This window comes from Coccinella septempunctata, chromosome 2, assembly GCF_907165205.1.
Source record: "Coccinella septempunctata chromosome 2, icCocSept1.1, whole genome shotgun sequence".
Classification (NCBI taxonomy): Eukaryota; Metazoa; Arthropoda; class Insecta; order Coleoptera; family Coccinellidae; genus Coccinella; species Coccinella septempunctata.
The window spans coordinates 16,328,364-16,350,332 of record NC_058190.1 but is presented as its reverse complement, the minus strand read 5'-3'; the positions used below and the strand labels follow the sequence as shown (position 1 = coordinate 16,350,332).

General features: G+C 35.9%; 1 protein-coding gene and 3 long non-coding RNA genes across 5 annotated transcripts in view; 1 reads left to right on the top strand and 3 right to left on the bottom strand.

Moving 5' to 3' along the window:
• The window catches only part of LOC123306524 (thrombospondin type-1 domain-containing protein 4-like), a 728,470-nt gene that overhangs the window by 202,977 nt on the left and 503,524 nt on the right, over positions 1 to 21,969 (bottom strand). The window lies entirely within an intron of this gene.
• On the top strand, positions 5,809 to 6,532 carry LOC123306529. The gene is made up of 2 exons (XR_006536921.1): positions 5,809 to 6,009; positions 6,151 to 6,532. It is a non-coding gene; the product is annotated as an uncharacterized LOC123306529 (long non-coding RNA).
• Positions 12,167 to 12,852, bottom strand: LOC123306530. The gene is made up of 2 exons (XR_006536922.1): positions 12,527 to 12,852; positions 12,167 to 12,276 (listed from the first exon to the last, which is right to left on the bottom strand). It is a non-coding gene; the product is annotated as an uncharacterized LOC123306530 (long non-coding RNA).
• On the bottom strand, positions 15,661 to 16,442 carry LOC123306533. Its single transcript, XR_006536925.1, has 2 exons — positions 16,117 to 16,442; positions 15,661 to 15,864 (listed from the first exon to the last, which is right to left on the bottom strand). It is a non-coding gene; the product is annotated as an uncharacterized LOC123306533 (long non-coding RNA).

Genomic DNA, 21,969 nt, shown 5'->3' with positions numbered 1-21,969 from the left:
CGAACAAATTGAGGTACGGTGGACCTAATTTTTACACTTCGACAGCTGCAAGAGAAGGCCCGTGAACAACAATCAAGGATCTATACTACAGTCTTTGGCCAGTTTATTAGACGCACTGAGGATTTTTTTATATTTACTGGTATTGCCCGAGGAAAAAGCAGAATATTTGAATTTCATTTCCACAGAATGTCAATTTTATCTAAGACTCTCATTAAATTGTTCTATTTGGCATTTATTTTTGATGTTGTAGTATTAGTACTTAAGTATGAATCAGTACTATGTCTTCCAGTGGACGTCTTGCATTCTGCAGATTCGAACGTTATTTCGATAATCCACATACGAAATCATTATCCTCGAATGCAGCAAACCGAACAATTCTGCATTGATAGTATGAAGCTCTCATAGCTACACAGGGTGGCTCAGCAAAATATCAGAATTTCATGTTTAATCATCAATAAATCAATATTTTTTATTGAATATGATATATTATATGTGAAAACCCTTTACAGATGAAGTATAGGTAACATACACATCAAATTTATACTTCAATATTGAGATTTTGCATCGAATCAATTCGTCTAATAATATGGCCAGGGACTGTACATCGATTTAAGTAAGGCATTCGACTCAGTGAATCGGAGTGCGCTATAGAAAATCATGGCACGTCTTGGAGTATCCGAAAAATTCTTAGCAGTGTGTAAAAGCCTTCATACCAACAACACCGCCAGAATACATAATAACGGTTCTACAACCGACCATTTCTCAACCAACTCTGGAATAAAACAAGGCTGCGTATTAGCGCCTTTACTGTTCAATATTTTCGCCATAGCTGTATCGATAATTGCTGACATGAGTATGCCCGTAAGAGGTGTTGGGATAAGATTCAGATTTGATGGAGGCCTGTTCAACCTGAGGCGCCTCAGAGCAAAAACCCGTACCAAGTTTATCACTGAACTTCAATATGCAGACGACTGTTCACTTATCGCTAGCAGCTCAGAGGATCTACAGATAATGTACCGTGGTGATGTTAGCTCCCGGCCGGCCAATTCCAAAACTACTATTCCACCACAGTCAATACCGTATCTACCGTATCGATGCTGCAATCGATTAATTTTTTCCCTCATTTAGAATAGGATGCTGAAGCGAATGATTAAATATATGCAGAGAAAGATGAACTGATTTCAAATTACGTTTTTCTCTTCTTCTTTTCGCAATATTTGAACTCCAAGGATCAAAATAATCCATTATACTGTCTATGACGAAGCGTATGTTTCTCTTTCAGTTTGAAATGGCCGGCCAAGAAAATTGATATAAAGGGTGTATAGAGGAATGTTTCAGATGTACTAGGAAGAATTCTGACACTTCTAGACCCCCAGCTCCAAAAATTGGAACGAACCTATATTCTGGCTCTTACGGAGCGGATGTTCCCCATTTTTTTTCGATAGTTTAAAATGGCCGGCCAAGAAAATTTATATAAAGGTTGTATAAAGGAATGTTTCAGATGTACTAGGAAAAATTCTCGTTTCATTCTATCACTTCTAGACCCCCAGCTCCAAAAATCGAAATGAACCTATATTCTGGCTATTACGGAGTGGATGTTCCCCATTTTTTTTCGATAGTTTAAAATGGCTGGCCAAGAAAATTGATATAAAAGGTGTATAGAGGAATGTTTCAGATGTACTAGGAAAAATTTTCGTTTCATTCTGACACTTCTAGACCCCCAGCTCCAAAAATCGAAACGTACCTACATATATTCTGGCTATTACGGAGCGGATGTTCTCCATTTTTTTTCGATAGTTTGAAATGGCCGGCCAAGGAAATTGATATAAAGGGTGTATAAAGGAATGTTTCAGATGTACTAGGAAAAATTCTCGTTTCATTCTAACACTTCTAGACCCCCAGCTCCAAGAATCGAAACGAACCTATATTCTATCTATCACGGAGCGGATTTTCCCCATTTTTTTTTCGATAGTTTAAAATGGCCGGCCAAGAAAATTGATATAAAGTGTGTATAAAGGAGTGTATCAGATGTACTAGGAAGAAGTACTAGAAGACTAGGAGTCTTTTTGTAGATTCATTCCTGGCAACGGGATACAGCAATGAATAAATGAACGCCTAAAGAAGTAAAAAATCTTATACGAGAACATCGAAGACTCAGAAGAATATATCGGATGAATGAAAATGATCTGAATTGATGGAACCACAACCGCCATAGCCAAGTTCTGAAAAACACCCTGAAAAATCTAAGAAAAAGGAGATGGAACAAAAGGGTTCAAAAACTGAATACAATTGATCATTCTGCATGGAGTATGCAAAAAAGGCTACGAGGAGAAAAGATTGAAATTCCACCCCTACACGGAAAATGGGGAATGGCGTATACCAATACTGATAAGGCAGATGCATTGGCGGACTCGATCGAACGAGAATCGAGAATAAATTACAGGATAGTGGACGAAAATAAAGATTTGGAAGAACTGGTTGAAGAAAATGATGAAGAAATGGATGAATTACCAGCGACTGCTGAAATAGACAAACCAACATCGCCAAATGGAATTAGAGAAATAATTAGAAGTTTGAAGAAGAGGAAAGCTCCCGGAAGCGATAAAATAACGAATGTTATGTTAAAGAAATTACCTAGAAAAGGTATAGCCGCTGTAACAAATATCGCGAATGGAATTATGAGGACAGAACACTACCCAGAAAAATGGAAAACAGCGGAAGTCATAGTGTTCAATAAACCAAAGAGAAGAAGTTCCCACAAAACTACAGACCGATAAGTCTACTATCGGCGTTAGGAAAAGTAGTAGAAAGAATTATAGCCACGAGTCTAAATGAGGAAACCGAAAATCTGAAACTAATACCACCAGAACAGTTCGGATTCAGAAGAGAGCATTCAACAGAGCAACAATTATTAAGGCTCACAGAAAATAATGCAGAATGATTCCAAAATAAACAAGCTACAGGTCTTGTTTTACTAGACGTCGCCAGAGCATTCGACAGAGTATGGCATGAAGGATTAATATATAAAATGAGATGTGCTGGATATTCGATCAAAATATGCAAGTTGATCCAGAATTATGCCAAAAATGGAAAATAGAAGATTTTACGTGAAAGTGGAAAGAGCATGCTCCACAACAAGAGATATAGAGGCTGGAGTACCCCAAGGGTACGTACTTGGGCTACTTCTGTGCAACATATACATTCACGTTATTCCGAAGAATCCAAGAACCATGCTAACGTTATATGCTGACAACACAGGCATAACAACTCGACACCGCAACCCTGACGTAATAGAACGAGTTTTACAAAAACGATTGACGAAACAAATGACTGGTGCATAAAGTGGAAAATCAAACTTAATGGACAAAAGAGCCAAACAATATTACTACAGAAGAGAACACTGCGACCCACAACGAATCTAGAAGTTGATGGCGAAGAAATCGACTGGAAAAATGAAGCAAAATATTTAGGAATAACGCTTGGCGAAGGACTTACTTGGAAAAGTCATATCAAACAAGCAATCGACAAAACGAAAGCAGCAATGAATATACTCTACCCTCTGATAGGAAGAAGAAGCCACATTTCGAAATAGACAAATTTGAAGATAATCAAAGCCGTTACTAGGCCTCAACTGACTTATGGATCAGTTGCTTGGGGTTTCGCGGCAAAGAGCCATATCAAAAAAATTCAGGCTACTGAAAACAAGCTGCTACGATGTCAAATAGATGCACCTTGGTTTGTCAGGAATAGACAGATTTATAGGGACCTAAAATGGAAAACCATAACGAAATTCATGAACAGAAAAGCAGAGAAATTATTCGAAACACCGAAAAACAATCCGAATTAAGAACTCAGGAGACTAGTGGACTACGACCCAGAGGAAGACAAAAGGAGAATGAGAATTTACCGAAGCAGACCAAGAGATCAATTAAAATGAGATTAAAATAAGAACAGAAACTTATTGAAATATCCAATAAAGTGTTATCCAATCGAGGATAAACACATAAATCCCAGCACGATAGTGTGCGAGAAGAAAACCAACTAAGAGATGAACGGTTTATAGGCAAATGCCCGGAACCAATTCAATTCAATTCAAGAAGCAGTTAAGGTTTTTTAGTGGGTCTCGAGCTCAGGAGAGTGAGAATCCCCACACTTGTTCCCCCTCAGGAGAGGGTGGTTCTTCTGACTTGCAGATTTTCCCCCTGCTAAAGAAAAAAAAATAAAATGGAAACATAAGTGTTTCAGTGTTAAATTCGAATATTCTCGGAGTCTAGTGGAACAGTGGAAGAATCGAAACCTCAGAGCGATGCGATATCGAATGAATGGCTGGTCTAGTTCAAATTCCAGTATTGGTGGGGATGCGGAGCCAGAGCGCAGCGATCTGGAATCGAATGATGAATCAGTAACACTGGTGTTATCATATCCTTTGAAAATGAGTGCGACAATTTTATTTCACTCTCACGGCAGCCATGAGAGGAATTCATTCGCCTTAATGAATGACACAAATTATTTCCTGTAAAAATGATTATCAGGTTTTTTTTTTGCCATAACTGGTTTGAAAATAAAATTAATTCTACGGAGAAAAGAGTGGAAAAACGAAAAAAATAGTTCTAAGGAAAAAATATTTTAAAATATGGAAAATTAGAATTATTTCTGTCGTTTTCCATTTTTTCTTTTCCGTAGAATCTATTTCATTTTCAAACCAGTTATGGCGAAAAAGAACCTGAATACTAATTTTTACAGGAAATTATTTGTGTCATTCATTGAGGCAAATGAATTCCTCCCATGGCTGCCGTAAGAGTGAAATAAAATTGTCGCACTCATTACCTCTTTTGAAAGGAAGTTCCATTCTGAGTTCAGCATATTCGATATTTTTTTTCATTATATTCATCCGTCTTTGAGATATTCAAAAATGAAATTAGTACAGAATTGGTCATTTCGTTTGACATGCCGTGTGACCTAATCAGATTTTCACTAATTTATTAACTGGTTACGACGATAATCGTTAACTGTCATATATCGCATATCAAAACATCACTGTTTGTTCTTCTTGTTCACAATTCAGGCAAAAATAGATTTTCATTCATTGGCAAAAATATTTATATAATTTCCTTATTTTTATAAAATTACCAGTGCGGGAACCGTTCCGCAGATTCATCATCGAAAATGCAAAATAGTTGAGTGAGAATTCGATTGATTTACACAAGTGAGCTTGAAGGGACAATCAACGATGATCAAAATTCAATGGTGAAAATATCGAAAATAAATGGATTTAATGAAAAATATTAAATTAAATCAAAATAGAAAGGCCTTTCAAATGAGGAACCACTTTTCCCATTCAAAATATAGTGGTGGGGGTTGTAACACAAAGCCTAGTTGCACACACACCGACTTTGGACGGCCCGGAATAAAATCGGCCGATATTTTATCGGTAGCAGTTGCGAGCACACTAACCGGATTTTTACCGTCCAAACGATCATCCAAACGAATTCGACTGAAAGGGTCGGTAAAAAACATTGAACTCAAGAAAGAACTCCTTCTTGGGTTCAGTGGTAAACAATCGGTGCTTTTACAAACGTGTACTTAGTCACGTACGTCACTACATCCCGGTATTAGGCAATCCAATCACCTGTCAAAATATTTCAATATGGCGGTCGGTTGGCAAACAACGTTTGCTTACCTTTCGTAATTTGGAACTTTTGGAAGCTTTTTCTCAATAATTGACATTGATTGGTGTTAAATATCGTTTAGTTTTTTTGATATATATAGTGAATAGTGAGAACTAAGTTTTATTCCGAAAGAAAAATGCCTGTAACAAGTATTATGGTTAACTGTGGAAGTCGTGCAGATCGGTACCATAAGGATTTTTTCGTATACCTACTGTGACAAAATCTGTGCATTACCTACATATTAACGAAGAAGGGATATGTGGTTAGCAGCTCAAGAGAGAAGATCTAACTGAATCAATTATTAGGAACCAAGGAGTATGTAGCAGACATTTCATAACGGGTAGGTACCTAAGAAGAATATCTATGTGTCTGTATTCATATACCTATAAGTGAAACTGAATATACAGTGATTTCATTCGAATACGTTTTTATAAAGGTTTAACTTTCTAAAAATATGTAAAATTTTCTATTCATTTTTTAGTGTAACGAAGGAAGTGATCTGGGTGATACAGAGCAAGCAGGGCAAAGCAGATTGAGAGGCTGTGCTAAACAAACAGACTTGACAATGACCATGTTAAGTACACAAGTTGAGCAGTTCAACTTTGCCACCAGAAAAATAGAAGACTTAGAAAAGAAAGTTCAAAACACTCCTCGGTGACTAATGGACAATATCAATAATGTATTTTTGTGGAAGTATTATTGTGGGTTCGATCATAAATTCATCAAAGCAGCTATTTTTCCAGAAATAGAACCTCACATTTCATCAACATCAACAACACTACTGAGTCCTAACAATCAAATGTTACTCACATTAGTAAAATTGACGTATGTTTGAACAATAAAAATATTTGAGAGAAACTCAATTGTGTTGATCTGCATTTATTTACTATACTAAAAACATATACATAGATATATAAATTTTATTGTACTTCACTAATTAATGAATACAGTGCGAACAAGTTTGCATGATTTATTTCCATTAATCAAATTGAACGATACTTACACCAAAATGGTTAATTCAAGAAGAAATTATAGAGAATAATATTTTGATTATTTGACAAAAGGTCCTACATAATGAAAAGGATCCACACAAGTTTTGTTACAAAAACAGCGAAGAGAATTAGGTGAAAAAGCACCAATGATGTTATGCTCTGAACTCACGAAACCCATAATTATTGAATTTCAATTCATGCAAGGCAAACAAAACATTTTCTAAATTATATATTGAATGAATAAGAACGTGATATTAGTGTATATACATTATCTATAATGATATTCACCATTTTTTTAAGAAATTTAAGTGAAACAAAAATCTCTGCTTGCCAACCAAGCGCCATATTTGACAGTTGAAAGTCACGTGGTCTGGATTCCCTAATTGCCGGTATTGGACGGTTTCTCACCGGCATTTTACCGTCACCGATCAGTGGTCGGCGTATGTGCAAGGTCCCGTTCCCACACGTGGTTCACTATTGGAATTTGGACGACCGATATAAAATCGGCCGTCTAAAATCGGTGTGTGTGTGCAACTAGGCAAAGGGTTGATGCAATTCTGTTTCGAATTTTATTTAAATAGTTGTCAGCCTAGAATCGAAAATTGACGTGTCCAAGCGTTTTTATATATGTCGGTTTTCCCGACTTCCAGAGCTGTTGTTTCGTTTTCAATGGCCCAATGTGTATATGCCCAGCATATTTCACTCCTAGATGCCTTCAGTCAGGCGATTTTACGGCAAGTTTATACATATTACTTCGTGAAATATTCAGCACAACAAACAAGAATCAAAACTCAACAATTTCAAATAATCCTATATCATCCGAATGATGAACGGTCGGTCCATAGTCAATTCAAATATCAGTCATGAAAATACTCACCATGAGAAACAAGGCGATTATCACAAGCAACTTTGGCAGCCCCATAATGATTGGAATGAGCTGGCGCAGGATCATTCCTTAACTTCATAGGTCTATCAACTCACATTGAACTCAATCAGTCTTCATTTGCTGTCTGAATGACTGTAAGGATCAATTCGAATAAAATATATTATAAAGCAAAAAAATTCGCAGGGTCGATTTTTCGTATAGAAAATGGGCACGTTCTTGTTGCTGCTCGCCAGAATATTGGATGGAAACACAAATGCATGTTCGAAAACATTCTTCATGAAATTATTTCATTCGATGCATCCTGCCGAGAAAATACAATATTGCAAATTTTGCTCATAATTGTTTTATTTTTAGTCGTTTGCTGTCTAATTCCTTCAATTATCCATCGTGTCAAATACGGCAAAGGAGAAACTTTCCAGGAATGAATCATCCAAAAAAATTCATTTTTAAGAAGAAGTTACGCCTCCTCACCGGAGGATTGTCGCCTAAAGGTGAAGTTCCGCAGTTTGTCAATATTTCGTGTATGAATTATTGTAATGAATTTCTTTCATTAATTTTTTCAGCCGATGAATTCAAATTGAATTAAAAAAATTAACTAAATGAGATAACACTATTGGGACTCTATTGGGAATGAAATTGAATATGTGTCGCGATTCGACAAAAGAGATTTGAAATGAATTTTGGGAACATTAATTTTCTTCCTACTGTAACCAGTCCGGCCCTTGCGGTCGGACCTTTCGAGAACCAGAGCGCTCGCTTCCTTCAGGAACAGTCGCGAACAGCACGGGAATGTTTCCGGCGCTTATATAAGCCCAGCGGAGGAGCAGGTAGGGTACAGTTATAGTTCACAGTGCAAGACTAGTAGAAATAATTAGTAGTGACATGGTTAGTTTGTGAGATATGAGTGTATTAAGTGTAAATAAATAATTTTCAGTCGGACGTTTTAATTCAGCGAAGAAAACGTTACAATGGTGTCAGGTGTGAGGTTCAACATCACTCGAATTAAATAAATATTTTCGGTTATTTGGAGTTCATGCCAGTGAACACAAGACTACAGAACGCGATGGAGACTCAAGCGGTAATGGACTTTTTGGGTAAGATGAACGAAAGAATGGAAGAAAATTCTCGAATATTGAATGAGAAAATGGACGAGAACTCTTGTAAGTTGAATGAGAAAATGGACGAGAAGTCCTGTAAGTTGAATGAACAAATGGAAGAAAATTCCAGAAGATTAAATGAGAAAATTGATGGGAAATTGAATGAGAAAATGGTCCAGATTAGGGAAAATTGTAACGATGTAGGGAGTCAACTTACAGATAAATTGGATGGGTAACTAGAAACCATAAATGAGAAATTCGATAAAGTGGCCGAGAGATTCAATATAAAGAGTGAAAAATTTGACGAAGTTGATGAAAATTTTGACAAGGTTAACGGAAAGTTTGAAGGAATGGCAGGAATAATTGAACATAATTCCAAATTGATAGATTCCTTGAAAAGTATATCAAACAGAACAGATATTCTGGCTTTAACACCCTACAGCACAGCGGAAGCGGAAAATGACGGCGCAGGTAGTAGAGTGAAGATCAAGCCTCCAACTTTTGATGGAAAAATACCCTGGTCGACATATCAAAAACAGTTTGAAGCTGCTGCCCTGGCGAACAACTGGAACTACAACGAAAAAACCACAGTATTAATAATAGCTCTACGAGGAGAGGCACTCAACATTCTGCAAACGATTCCGGAGAGTCAAGCCTGTTACGAAGTTCTTACATCGAAACTTCAGATGAGATATGGCGATGCTCATCTGCAACAAGTATACCATGCACAAATAAAGAACCGAGTGCAGAAAACAGGAGAAAATCTCCAGGACTTTGAAGCTGATGTGGCGAGATTAGTCAGGCTGGCTTATCCATCTGCTCCAGATAGCTTCCTGGAACAGCTATCAATGCAGATATTCGTGGATGGGATAAAGGATAGTGAAATACAACAAGCCCTGAGACTAGCCCACCCTAGAACCATAGATGATGCCTTAGCCCAGGCTTTGGAAATTGAGGCATCGAAGCAAGCGTCGCATAGAGGACACTTTCGTGTAAGATAAGAGCAAGAAACAGACCGATCTATTGAGAAGATTGTCAGAGAAGAAGTCAGCAGAATATCGCTCGCTAGGAAAAAGGATGCTGTGTGCTGGAACTGCAACAAAAAGAGGCATTCCAAGCGCAATCGTCCAGAATTTGAAAGAGCTACAGCTGGGAAACTAAAAGGAGTCGCTGTGGTAGACACTGGCTCGACCAAAATCATTGGGTGTCCCCAGATTCCAGCCATTGTTCGCACCTGGAAAAGAAGATCGATTTAAGGCGGACCACCGTAATCGAAGAAGGCTGGCTTCCCGAAGAAATTCAAAGAGCACAAGAGGAAGACAATGACTTGAAAGTAATCCTGAGTTGGAAGAAGAGTACCACTCTTCTAACCTACTTGGGAAGAAGTATACAGACTGAGCCAGAATATAAAGTCGTATTGGGCACAATGGGAAACGTTGAAGATTGATGGAGGTCTTCTGAACCGTTGTTGGGAAGATGGAACTGAGCAGAGACTTCAGTTGATTGTGCCGAAGAGCCGTGTTATAGACATTCTGACCAGACTACATAATGGAACTTCAGGTGGACATTTCGGGATAACTAGGACCTTGGATAAAGTCAGGCAGCGATTTTATTGGCTAAATTGAAAGAAGGACTATAAAGATTGGTATAGAAGATGCAAGGTTTGTGCTGCTGCTAACGGACCTTATAGTAAAGAAAAAGCACCAATGAAGCAATATAACGTCGGATCCCAAATGGAACGACTAGCTGTCAACATCGCTGGCCCCTTTCCCGAAACAGACCAAGGAAACAAGTACATTTTGGTAGCGATGGACTATTTCATAAAATGTGTGGAAGCCTACGGTATTCCTAATCAAGAGGCAAGTACGGTAGCTGATAAATTGGTCAAAGAATTCTTCTGCAGATTTGGAATACCTCTAGAGCTGCGTTGTGATCAAGGCTGAAATTTTGAATCGAAGTAATTCCAAGAAGTACGCAGGAAATTGGGGATTCACAAAACAAGGACTACACCTCTTCATCCACAATCAGATGGCAGGGTCGAACGAATGAATCGGAGCACGGAAAAGCATCTAACCAAAGTAGTTTCTGACCACCAGCGGGACTGAGATGAGTATTTACATCCATTCACCATGGCATATGGATCTTCGGTTCAAGAATGTAGCAAGGAAACTCCAGCTAGTATAATGTTCGGCCGAGAAATGAGGCTGCCTTGCGACTTGTAAGCCTGGAGAAGACGTAGCTGGGGAGGACTACATTAGTAAATTAAGAAACAAGCTGGAATACATTCATGACAAGGTGCGCAATCAAATGCAGCAAGCAAGTGACCGAAAGAAAATGCGCTACGACATCAAGGCTATTGAAGATGGATTCACTGCTGGAGATCTGGTGTGGCTACATAACCCACAAAGGAGGCAAGGTTTCTCTCCGAAGCTGCAGAGACATTGGGAGGGACTGTATGAAGTAATCAAGAGAATAAATGATGTAGTTTACAGGATAAGGAAGCTCCCTAGAGGGAAACCGAAGGTCGTCCATTTTAACCGGTTAGCTCCGTACGCGCAGGACGAAGAAGAGGTACGTCTTGTGGTAACTCCGATGCAAGGTAGCAGCTATTACCAGAGGTTTATGGATTGCTTTGGTGAGACACGCGTTGCACGATTCGGCGTCACACAGGAAGTATATCAAGACCTCTTTACCGTGTCTGAGGAATACTCTCTCGCTCATTGTGTAGCGAAGGACCTTCGTATGAGCGAAGGAATAGCATGAGTATTCAGAAATAAATTTGGACGGTACGAAGAACTATTGCGACAGCAGCCAAGAATCGGAAAATCTTTGAAATTGAAGGCTGAAGGTCGGTTCATTTATTACCTAGTCACCAAGCAACATTCCCATCAGAAGCCAACCTATGAGAATCTATGGACGGCACTGCATAGCTTGAAAGAAGACCTTCAACGCTTTGGAGTTAGGAAATTAGCTGTTCCCAAGATCGGTTGTGGATTGGACCAGTTGAATTGGTGGGTTGTGCGAAGCATGCTGGAGGTGGTATTTCAGGAGACTGGTATACGGATCCTAGTATGCAATTTTAACCCGAACCAAACCAAGGAGCCTAGAAAAACTGTGGAGTGCTACTTCTATCAGGCTTTCTCACAGGACATTGTCGCCTAAAGAAGCATCTGTTGAGAATGGGTTTGTCGGACACTGACGAGTGTAGATTCTGTGGGGAGGAGGAGGAATCTCCTATTCACCTGGTTACGGAATGCTTTGCCATTGCAAGCCAAAGGAAAGAGTGCTTTGGACGAGAAACTTGTAGGAGTGGGGAATTATCCTCGTTGAAGCCGTCCCAGATATTGGATTTCATCAGATCTCTGGATCTGGAAGGCGAGCTGTAAAGGGCGCGATGAAAACAGCTCTGTTAGGGGGCACAATAGACCTTAAGGTCGCAGTGAACTGTAACCCCTTCTCACTATATACTATATATATGTATTGTTATGGATCAAAGTATTACGTTCAATATAAAATTCCAAATCACATTTGAAAAGGATACATTATGATATATTACTTATATATTCAAGTTGAAGTACATATTTTTATACTGATATTCAAAATTCATATCCAATATCTATTGAGGCCAATAACTGAAAATGAAAAATTTAGATTATAAAAATTTGTGAATAGTGTCTATGAATAGATAAGTTGAAAATTAGGAAATCAAGAGTGTAGGAAAGTGAGGGGATGGAAACCAGGGAAACAAGAAAAAAAAAGAAGAGAGATATGAAGATCGAGAGTAGAAAGAAGCATTGCAGAAATTGTAAAAGGTACAAATCGTTTGAATAATTGGAAATTGAAGCCAAAAAACTCAGTTGAAGTAGAAACAGAAGGTATTACCATATCAAGACGATAATATTTATATATTTGGAAGTATACTACTGGCTGTTGAATTACTTTCATAAAAGTAACATTCATTGTGATCCTGAGCAACCAATTCAACGGTGGAAAGACCTAGAAATAATAGTTGAAAGCAACATATCCAGAGAACAAGAATCCAAGGAGCATTTTGGTGTGAAATAAACTTTAAAGACAAACATAACCTACATTTGAATTCGTGGATATTGGACCATAGATTAGTCAGTAACATAGATGTAAGTGTAGTTTTCCTTTTCATAAAGAATTAGATTTAATTAATTATAGGAATTGAATTAGAATATTTCGAGATTTTTGAATTGAGATTATTTTCAATGGCATTGAATGTTATATTAATATATATAAATTTTTCATTTTTCTTGAATCCTCAATAGTGATAGAGTCTACCGGGAATTTCAAAATTTAATTTTATCATTTATTTGATTCTAAAATTCATTCTCATTTCGAACGAAAAAACAAATAAAAGGAATCATAACAATTTTGGCGCCCAACGTGGGGCAGAAAATTTTCAATTCTTATAATATTAAGAGTTATTGAAAAGCATTTTATCAAATTTCTTGATTCATTATATTTTTTTTATATATATTATATATTCTGAGTAAGATACAAATGGCAAACCGCAAAATGGAATTGAGAAATAAAAGAAATGAAGAAAATGAAATACTTGATGAGGAAGGAATAAGCAGAGATCAAGATATAGGAGAGAGCCAAATGGATAAAATTGTAAAGTTATTAGAAAATATGAACACAAGATTTGAAGAACAGAATAAAAAATTTGATGATATAATATCAGACTTAAGGAATACAATGAAAAATGAGAAAGATGAAATCATTACAAAAATAAAAGATAATGAAAATAAAATAAATGAAATAAATCATAAGGTAGAAACAAAAATGAATATTGCAATAGATAAAATAAATAAATATGAACAAAATATCACAATGGAGGTAGAGGAACAACTCAAAATGTACCAACAACAACAAGAAGAAAAAATTCGATACATACAAGTAAAACAAGAAGAGAAGAATAACATTTTAATGGAAGAGATTTATAAAAATAGAAAAGATCCATTTCCAAGTGTTTTGATGAACAATGAAAATATACAAAAATTTGACGGAAACATGAAACATATTGAAATTGTATTGAAGGAATTAGAAGAGGCAGGATTAAAAATTAATTTGGAAAAATGTAAATTTTATCTAGAGCAAATCACATATTTAGAATATAAAGTAGATCAAGATGTACTGGAAATGGACGATGACAAAATAAAGGCAATTCAAGAATATAAGACACCCAAGAATTTGAAAACGTTAAGGGGATTTTTAGGAATGATTAATTATTTCAAAAGATTGATTCCAGATTTAAGTCAGAAGGAAATCAAATTGATAGAACTCTTAAGGAAAGGTGTAAAATGGAAATGGAATGATGAACGAAACATGGCATTTGAAGAATTAAAAAAAACATTAACTCAACAATTGAAAGTATTTCATCCAAATAATGACTATCCTTTTATATTGAAAACGGATGCATCAAAAGAAAAATTTGCAGGTGTGTTATTTCAAAAATATCAAGATAAGGAGGTCCCAATATGTTTTATTTCAAGAATCACAAAACCATATGAGAAAAATTATAGTGTATCCGAATTAGAATTAGCAAGAATCATATTTTGTATAAAAAAATTGAGGTTTTATTTACTGGGTGATAAATTCTACATAGAAACAGATCATTCAGCACTCACAAACATATTGAAGAATAGATTTGGAAATAGCAGAATACATAGATGGGCTCTTTTACTACAAGAGTATGATTTTGAAATTCGACATATACCAGGAAAATCAAATGTGATTCCAGATATATTATCAAGAGAAGGAAACCAGAAAAAGGTTAATCAAAAATATATAGGGATTAATGTAATGAAAGATGCAGATGGAATTTTTTCTTCAGATATGATTATTGAGTCACAGCAACAATTAGAAGATAAAGAAAAACAAAAATGCCAATTGAAAAATGAAATATATTTAAAGAAAGAACAAAATAAAGAATTATATGTTATTACAGAAGACTTATGCAGAAGAATTTTAAAATATCTACATGAGGAATATGGACATATTGGATCAAGGAAGTTATGGTTGTTATTCAGAGAAAACTACATCACAAAGCATGACCAAAGATTAGCGAAGGAAATAACATCTACATGTAGAATATGTCAATTAAGCAAGAACAAAAATAGAACAAATACTAATCAAACAAAAACAATAACAGCAAATAATCCATTAGATTTAGTAGCAATTGATTTTCTGAGTGATCTGATACCAAGCAAAAGTGGAAATAGACATATTTTAGTGATTTTGGATATTTTTTCGAAGTACGTTAAATTGTATACATGTAAAAGAACAAATTGTGAAGAAATAAAAAGAAAATTCAGACAATATATGGACGAGTTGGGAGCAGTTAAGGCTTGTATACTTGATAATGTCACATATTTCAGAAATGAAAGATTTGAAAGGTTTTGCAGTGAAAATGAAATACAATTAAGATTTACAAGTATTCGACATCCAGCTGCTAATCCAGCAGAGAGATATATACGAGAAGTAATAAAATTTTTGAGAATTATAAATCCTGATGACCACACAGAATGGGAAAATAATTTACATAAAGTGGAGAAATTCATGAATTGTGTGCCGAATACGAATAATGAAGAATGCCCAATAGTATTGATGAAAAATGAATTATCTGAAAGGAAATGGGAATTTGAAAACAACAGACAATATCAAGAGATTGTGAATGAAGTCAATAGAAGAATGGAAATGAATGCAACTAAATTTTTGAAGAAAATGAGAAAAAGAAATAAAAAGAAAACAAAATTAAAAAAAAAAGATTCAGTAATAGTTAAAACATTGAGGGTATCTAACAGAAGAGAAGATAGATGTGCTAAATTCTTATTTCCATTTGATGGACCATATAGAGTTGAAACAGAACACCCTGTGAACAGTTATCTATTGAAAGATTTGAATACTGGTGCAATTAAAGGAATATATAATATAGAAAGTATTTTTGAATATAAAAGGATATGAATCAGGAAGGTTCATACAATTAGTTTCTATTTGCATAATTTTAATTTATTCAAATATCAACAAATTTTAGGGGAATTGTTATGGTTCAAAGTATTACGTTCAATATAAAATTCCAAATCACATTTGAAAAGGATACATTATGATATATTACTTATATATTCAAGTTGAAGTACATATTTTCATACTGATATTCAAAATTCATATCCAATATCTATTGAGGCCAATAACTGAAAATGAAAAATTTAGATTATAAAAATTTGTGAATAGTGTCTATGAATAGATAAGTTGAAAATTAGGAAATCAAGAGTGTAGGAAAGTGAGGGGATGGAAACCAGGGAAACAAGAAAAAAAAAAAGAAGAGAGATATGAAGATCGAGAGTAGAAAGAAGCATTGCAGAAATTGTAAAAGGTACAAATCGTTTGAATAATTGGAAATTGAAGCCAAAAAACTCAGTTGAAGTAGAAACAGAAGGTATTACCATATCAAGACGATAATATTTATATATTTGGAAGTATACTACTGGCTGTTGAATTACTTTCATAAAAGTAACATTCATTGTGATCCTGAGCAACCAATTCAACGGTGGAAAGACCTAGAAATAATAGTTGAAAGCAACATATCCAGAGAACAAGAATCCAAGGAGCATTTTGGTGTGAAATAAACTTTAAAGACAAACATAACCTACATTTGAATTCGTGGATATTGGACCATAGATTAGTCAGTAACATAGATGTAAGTGTAGTTTTCCTTTTCATAAAGAATTAGATTTAATTAATTATAGGAATTGAATTAGAATATTTCGAGATTTTTGAATTGAGATTATTTTCAATGGCATTGAATGTTATATTAATATATATAAATTTTTCATTTTTCTTGAATCCTCAATAGTGATAGAGTCTACCGGGAATTTCAAAATTTAATTTTATCATTTATTTGATTCTAAAATTCATTCTCATTTCTTACGAAAAAACCAATAAAAGGAATCATAACAATTTATACTTCGATCAGAAAGGCTACTGTAGGAATGGTGATGAGTGCAGGTTTCGCCACGGTCCTCCGAGAAATTCACTAAATCTGTTCTGGGACAGAACAGGCTTAAGGAGGGGACAGTGTAACCAGTCCGGCCCTTGCGGTCAGACCTTTATTCTGGAACACTTGCGAATGGCACGGGAATGTTACCGGCGCCTATATAAACCCAGCGGAGGAACAGGTAGGAAGTACAGATATAGTTCAAAGTGCAAGCAACGGACACTGGAAATAAATACGAGTATAAATAAATAGTAGTGACGTAGTTAGTCCGTGAGTTATAAGTGTATTAAGTGTAAATAAATAATTTTAATCAGTCGGACGTTTTAATTCAGCGAAGAAAACGTTACACTATTAAAATTTGCCGAGTTGAAATTCAAGTACTCAATCAATTAAGTTTTCCCACCATTAATTCGCGCTAGTCGTGAATTCCCAGAGAAAATGTATACATAAACTGTAGACCGGTTTCGGGATTATTGTTCCTCATCAGTATAGTGCAGTGTAACACATCCCAACCGGAGGATAGTGTCTTTAAGCGAGAATGGAGGGAGATTTACAATCTTCATTAAGATACCTGTCTCATTCAAGATTAGAACGAATGAATCGAGCGACAATTCTGAATTGTCGTTCCATTTAAGATATTTCCATAGTGGCCGTGGCACTTGCCGGTTTCGTTCATTCCCGTGTGTCATGACGTAATATGTTTTATCCCTATTATTAACGATAATGGTGTTATTCTCTGTTCGAAATTGAAATTGAATGAAAATTTTTACTGTTATTGAGTTGACTTTAAGAATAACTATCTCTATCAAGTATGGCTATATATTTCTCACCAATTTTCTGTTGAGTATCGTTTGTAACTATAGTTTCAAACTGGTTCATATATAGGCACTGGGTACAACAAAACTACTGATAGATAGTTGATTGCAATATTCTGAAATCGTACAGAATAGTTCGGGAGGTGACGTCACTTTTGAACAAGTGATCGATCTCCACACGAATTTTTTAGCATGAGTAGTTCTCCACTTGTACATATAAGGTCCGCGCGTCAGTCAGTCCATAAGCGGTGGGTGTGGGCGTGGGAGGCCAGAAAAATCTCAAAAAAAAGTGATTGATTTCCACGTGAAACTTGGTAATAATGTAAATTATATATGATCATGAGTGAAAATTGGCGTCAGTCACGTTCCCGATGGTGAAAACGTCGTCAGTCAGGCGGTTGAATTGGTCGGAAAAGTCTGAAAATTGAAGTGATAGATCTTCACTTGAAATTTTGAAAAATGATTTTTTTAATTCAATTGAACGTGAAAATGGCCGACAGTCACGTTTATAGTGGTGGATTCTGCGTCACTCAGGCTTCCAAATCAAGGGCAGTTGTCCCTTTGGCGCGCGGCATCTTATGCAGTTCGACTGACGCATATTCCACCGGCATCGTGCCGGCTGACGATTATTTATCGAGTGTACATAACAATTACTTGTTTATATATTGATTTTAAGGTGATATAAATAACAATATCCAACTTTTTAATAGTGATTAGCAAAATTCTCTCAAATTAATATGAATGGCGTTGTGATCAAATCGAAAATTGATGTTCCAGCACAAACTACATATTTCTATTCATCTCGGATACCTGGACCCTCTGGGCGACTAATATTATATAATATGCAGAATGGGCCATCTATAACTTTCCACCCCGAATTTAGAGCTTTGGTGTGGAATAACGAAAAAACGCTCAGACAGGTCAAATTTTGTTGAAAGGGGGACAAATAAAACTGTTCAAATAAGTTTGATATCACTACCCCTCCAGCCGCAACCCTTAACAACTCTCATTTTTGAATAGGAAAAAGGAGTCGAGCTGCACCTTGTTGGAAAGACAATTAAATTAATAGGGGTAGTGATATCAGAGCCATTTGAAAACCCTTATTATTTGTCCCCCTTCCAACAAACTTTGACCTGTCTGAGCGTTTTTTCGTTATTCCATCCCAAAGCTCAAAATTCGGGGTGGAAAGTTATGGATGGCCCAGCCTGTATATTATATTATATTACTCGTCCAGAGGGTCCAGCTATCCGAGATGAATAGAAATAGTTCGTGCTGAAACATCAATTTTCGATATGATTACCAAGCAATTCATATTAATTTGAGAGAATAGTGATAATCACAATTCAACAGTTGGATATAGTGATTTATATCACCTTAAAATTAATATATAAACAAGTAATTGTTATGTACACTCGATAAATAATCGTCAGCCGGCACAATGCCGGTGGAATATGCGTCAGACGAACTTAGATGCAGCGCGTCAAAGGAAGCTGGTCACTGCCCTTGACTTTGGGAGCCTGACTGATGCAAAATCCACCACTATAAACGTGACTGACGGCCATTTTTACGTTCAATTGGATTAAAAAAATTATTTTTCAAAATTTCAAGTGAAGATCGGTCATTTCAGTTTTCAGATTTTTCCGACCACTTCAAACGCCTGACTAAGTTTCCGTGCATGAACTTAGCACCCATTCTTTCGAAAATGAAAAAAATTTTGTTTGCATTCATTAGTACCTCGTTAGTAACTATTTGTAACACCAAAATTTTCGTTTGTTCCTCAAAGGTACTTGTAGAAAAACACCGCATTCCGCTGGGTGCTAACTTCACGGGCACCCACTGTTCGATTTTTCGCGAAAAATAATATACAGTTGGAAAGTTCATCGTTAGTAACTATTTATAACACAAAAATTTTTGTTTGTAACCTTACCTATAACGGGAAAATGACACCCCCAAAATGCGAAGTTAGCACCCACTTTTTCGAAAATGAAGATAATTTTTTTTGCATTCGTTCGTAACTCGTTAGTAACTATTTGTAACACAAAAATTTTCGTTTGTATCTCAAAGATAGTGCTTGAAAAAACACCGCATTCCGCTGGGTTTTAACTTCACGGGTACCCACTGTTAGATTTTTCTCGAATAAATAGTACAGTTAGAAAGTCCAAGGTTAGAAACTATTTGTAACACAATTTTTTTTTTTGTAAACTTACCTATAATGGGGAAATGACACCCACACAATGCGAAGTCAGCACCCACACTTTCGAAAATTCTACATTTTTTTGCTATGCGAAGTGGGCACCGACTTTTTCGAAAATGAAGATAATTTTTCTTCCTTCCGTTAGTAACTCGCGAGGTTACTCGTTAGTAACTTTTTGTAGAACTAAAATTTCCGTTTGTATTTCAAAAGTAATGAAAGAAAATTACAGTATTACGCTGGTTGCTAACTCACCGGGCACCCAAAAATGAATAAAATTCAGTTGTAGAGTCCATCGTTATCAACTATTTGAACCACAAAAATTGTTGCTCATAGCCCAACATCCAATGGGATAATGCCATCCCGAAAATGCGGAGATAACACACTCATTTTCATAAATTCCATATTTCTTTTTTGTTTCCAATAGAACTCCGTTATGAACTATTTGCGGGACAAAATTTTTTTCTACCCAATCACTAATGGAAAAATTGTACCCTGAAATAGTGAAGACTGTGATTAAGAACCAATATGTTGTAAAATTCTAGATTTCGCTTTTGCTTTCGATAGTACCCTGTTACTTAATGTTCGACAAATAAAATTTTTCGTCAGTACCCTATTCTGCAATTGACAAAATAGCACCACATAAAGTGCAAAATTAGCATATATGTATAAACATTTTGGAAAATTCTGGATCAGTTTATTGCTTCCGTAAAATAAGAACTCCATCTGTAACTACATATTCGTGACACGAATTTCTGTTTCGTTTCAAGTTTTTTTTTTCATGGAAATTTTCGACTGGGACCCGATGTTTGTGCTCGGAGTATCTTCGTTTTTGTATCGATACATATTCCACATCCAATTTATATTGACTAATGCACTTCGTTCAATATGGGAAATTCAGTATTTCCGAGATGAATTATATTTTATATTCGATTGATCTTTGATTTTGAGCTAGCACCCAGCGAAATGCTAACTGCTAACAAATAGTTACTAACGAAGTGCTATTGAAAGCAACAAATAAATGGAGATTTTCCAAGAATGTGATTGCTGACTTCGCATTTTGAAGGTATCATTTTCCCATTATAGATTAGGTTACAAGAAAAAAAATTTGTGTTACTGATCTTGGACTTTCCAACTGTACTCTTTTTTCGCGAGAAATCGAACAGTGGGTGCCCGTTAAGTTAGCACCCAGCGGAATGCGGTGTTTTTTTAGCACTTTCTTCGAGGTACAAACGAAAATTTTTGTGTTAGAAACAGTTACTAACGAGTTACGAACGAATGCAAAAAAAATTATCTTCATTTCCGAAATAGTGGGTGCTTACTTCGCATTTTGGGAGTGTCATTTTCCCATCATAAGTAAGGTAACGAACAAAAATTTTGTGTTACAAATAGTTACTAACGAATGCAAAAAACAATTATCTTCATTTTCGAAAATGTGGGTGCTAACTTCGCATTTTGAGGGAGTCATTTTTCCATTATAGGTTAGGTTACAAACAAAAATTTTTGTGTTACAAATAGTTACTAACGATGAACTTTCCAACTGTACTTTATTTTCCGCTAAAAGTCGAACAGTGGGTGCCCGTGAATTTAGCACACCAGCGGAATGCGGTGTTTTTCTACTAATACCTTTGAGGTACAAACGAAAATTTTTGTGTTACAAATAGTTACTAACGAGTTACTAACGAATGCAAACAATTTTTTTTTCATTTTCGAAAAAGTGGGTGCTAACTTCACGGACACCCTGATTGACGATGTTTCCACCATCGGGAACGTGACTGACCCCCATTTTCTTTCATAATGATGAATAAATAATTCACACTATTACAAAGTGAGTGTCGAGTGGGATCTTGACAAGAGCAGACCTATTCAGACCTATTCATAGTGTTGTAAAAGTGAAAGTTGAAGAGAAAGTCAAAGTGGAAGTACCCACTAGCTAAGCTACGGAAGCAGACGTGTTGAGAGATTTTCGAGCATACGATTTTCTAATTTGATTGAATACTGTTTATTCGGGAGAGTTCTGTGAATGAGTTTTGATGTGTTGTTATTGTATTCAGTCCAGTTCTAAAGATCGTTGGTTATGCAAATTACATCAGGTGAGACTTTGTCTATAGAATAATTGGTTATTTTTGTTCTTTTCTCTCTAACTGATATTTATCGCCATTGTAAAAAAACTAAAAACGTTTAGCCATGTCGGAAACCTCAGATAATGGGGGTTCCTACATGGAAGCTACCGGTGAAGTCGAGGAAGACTTTAGCGAAGGTGAGTCCGTGGGTCGGACAAATTTACGCGAAGAAA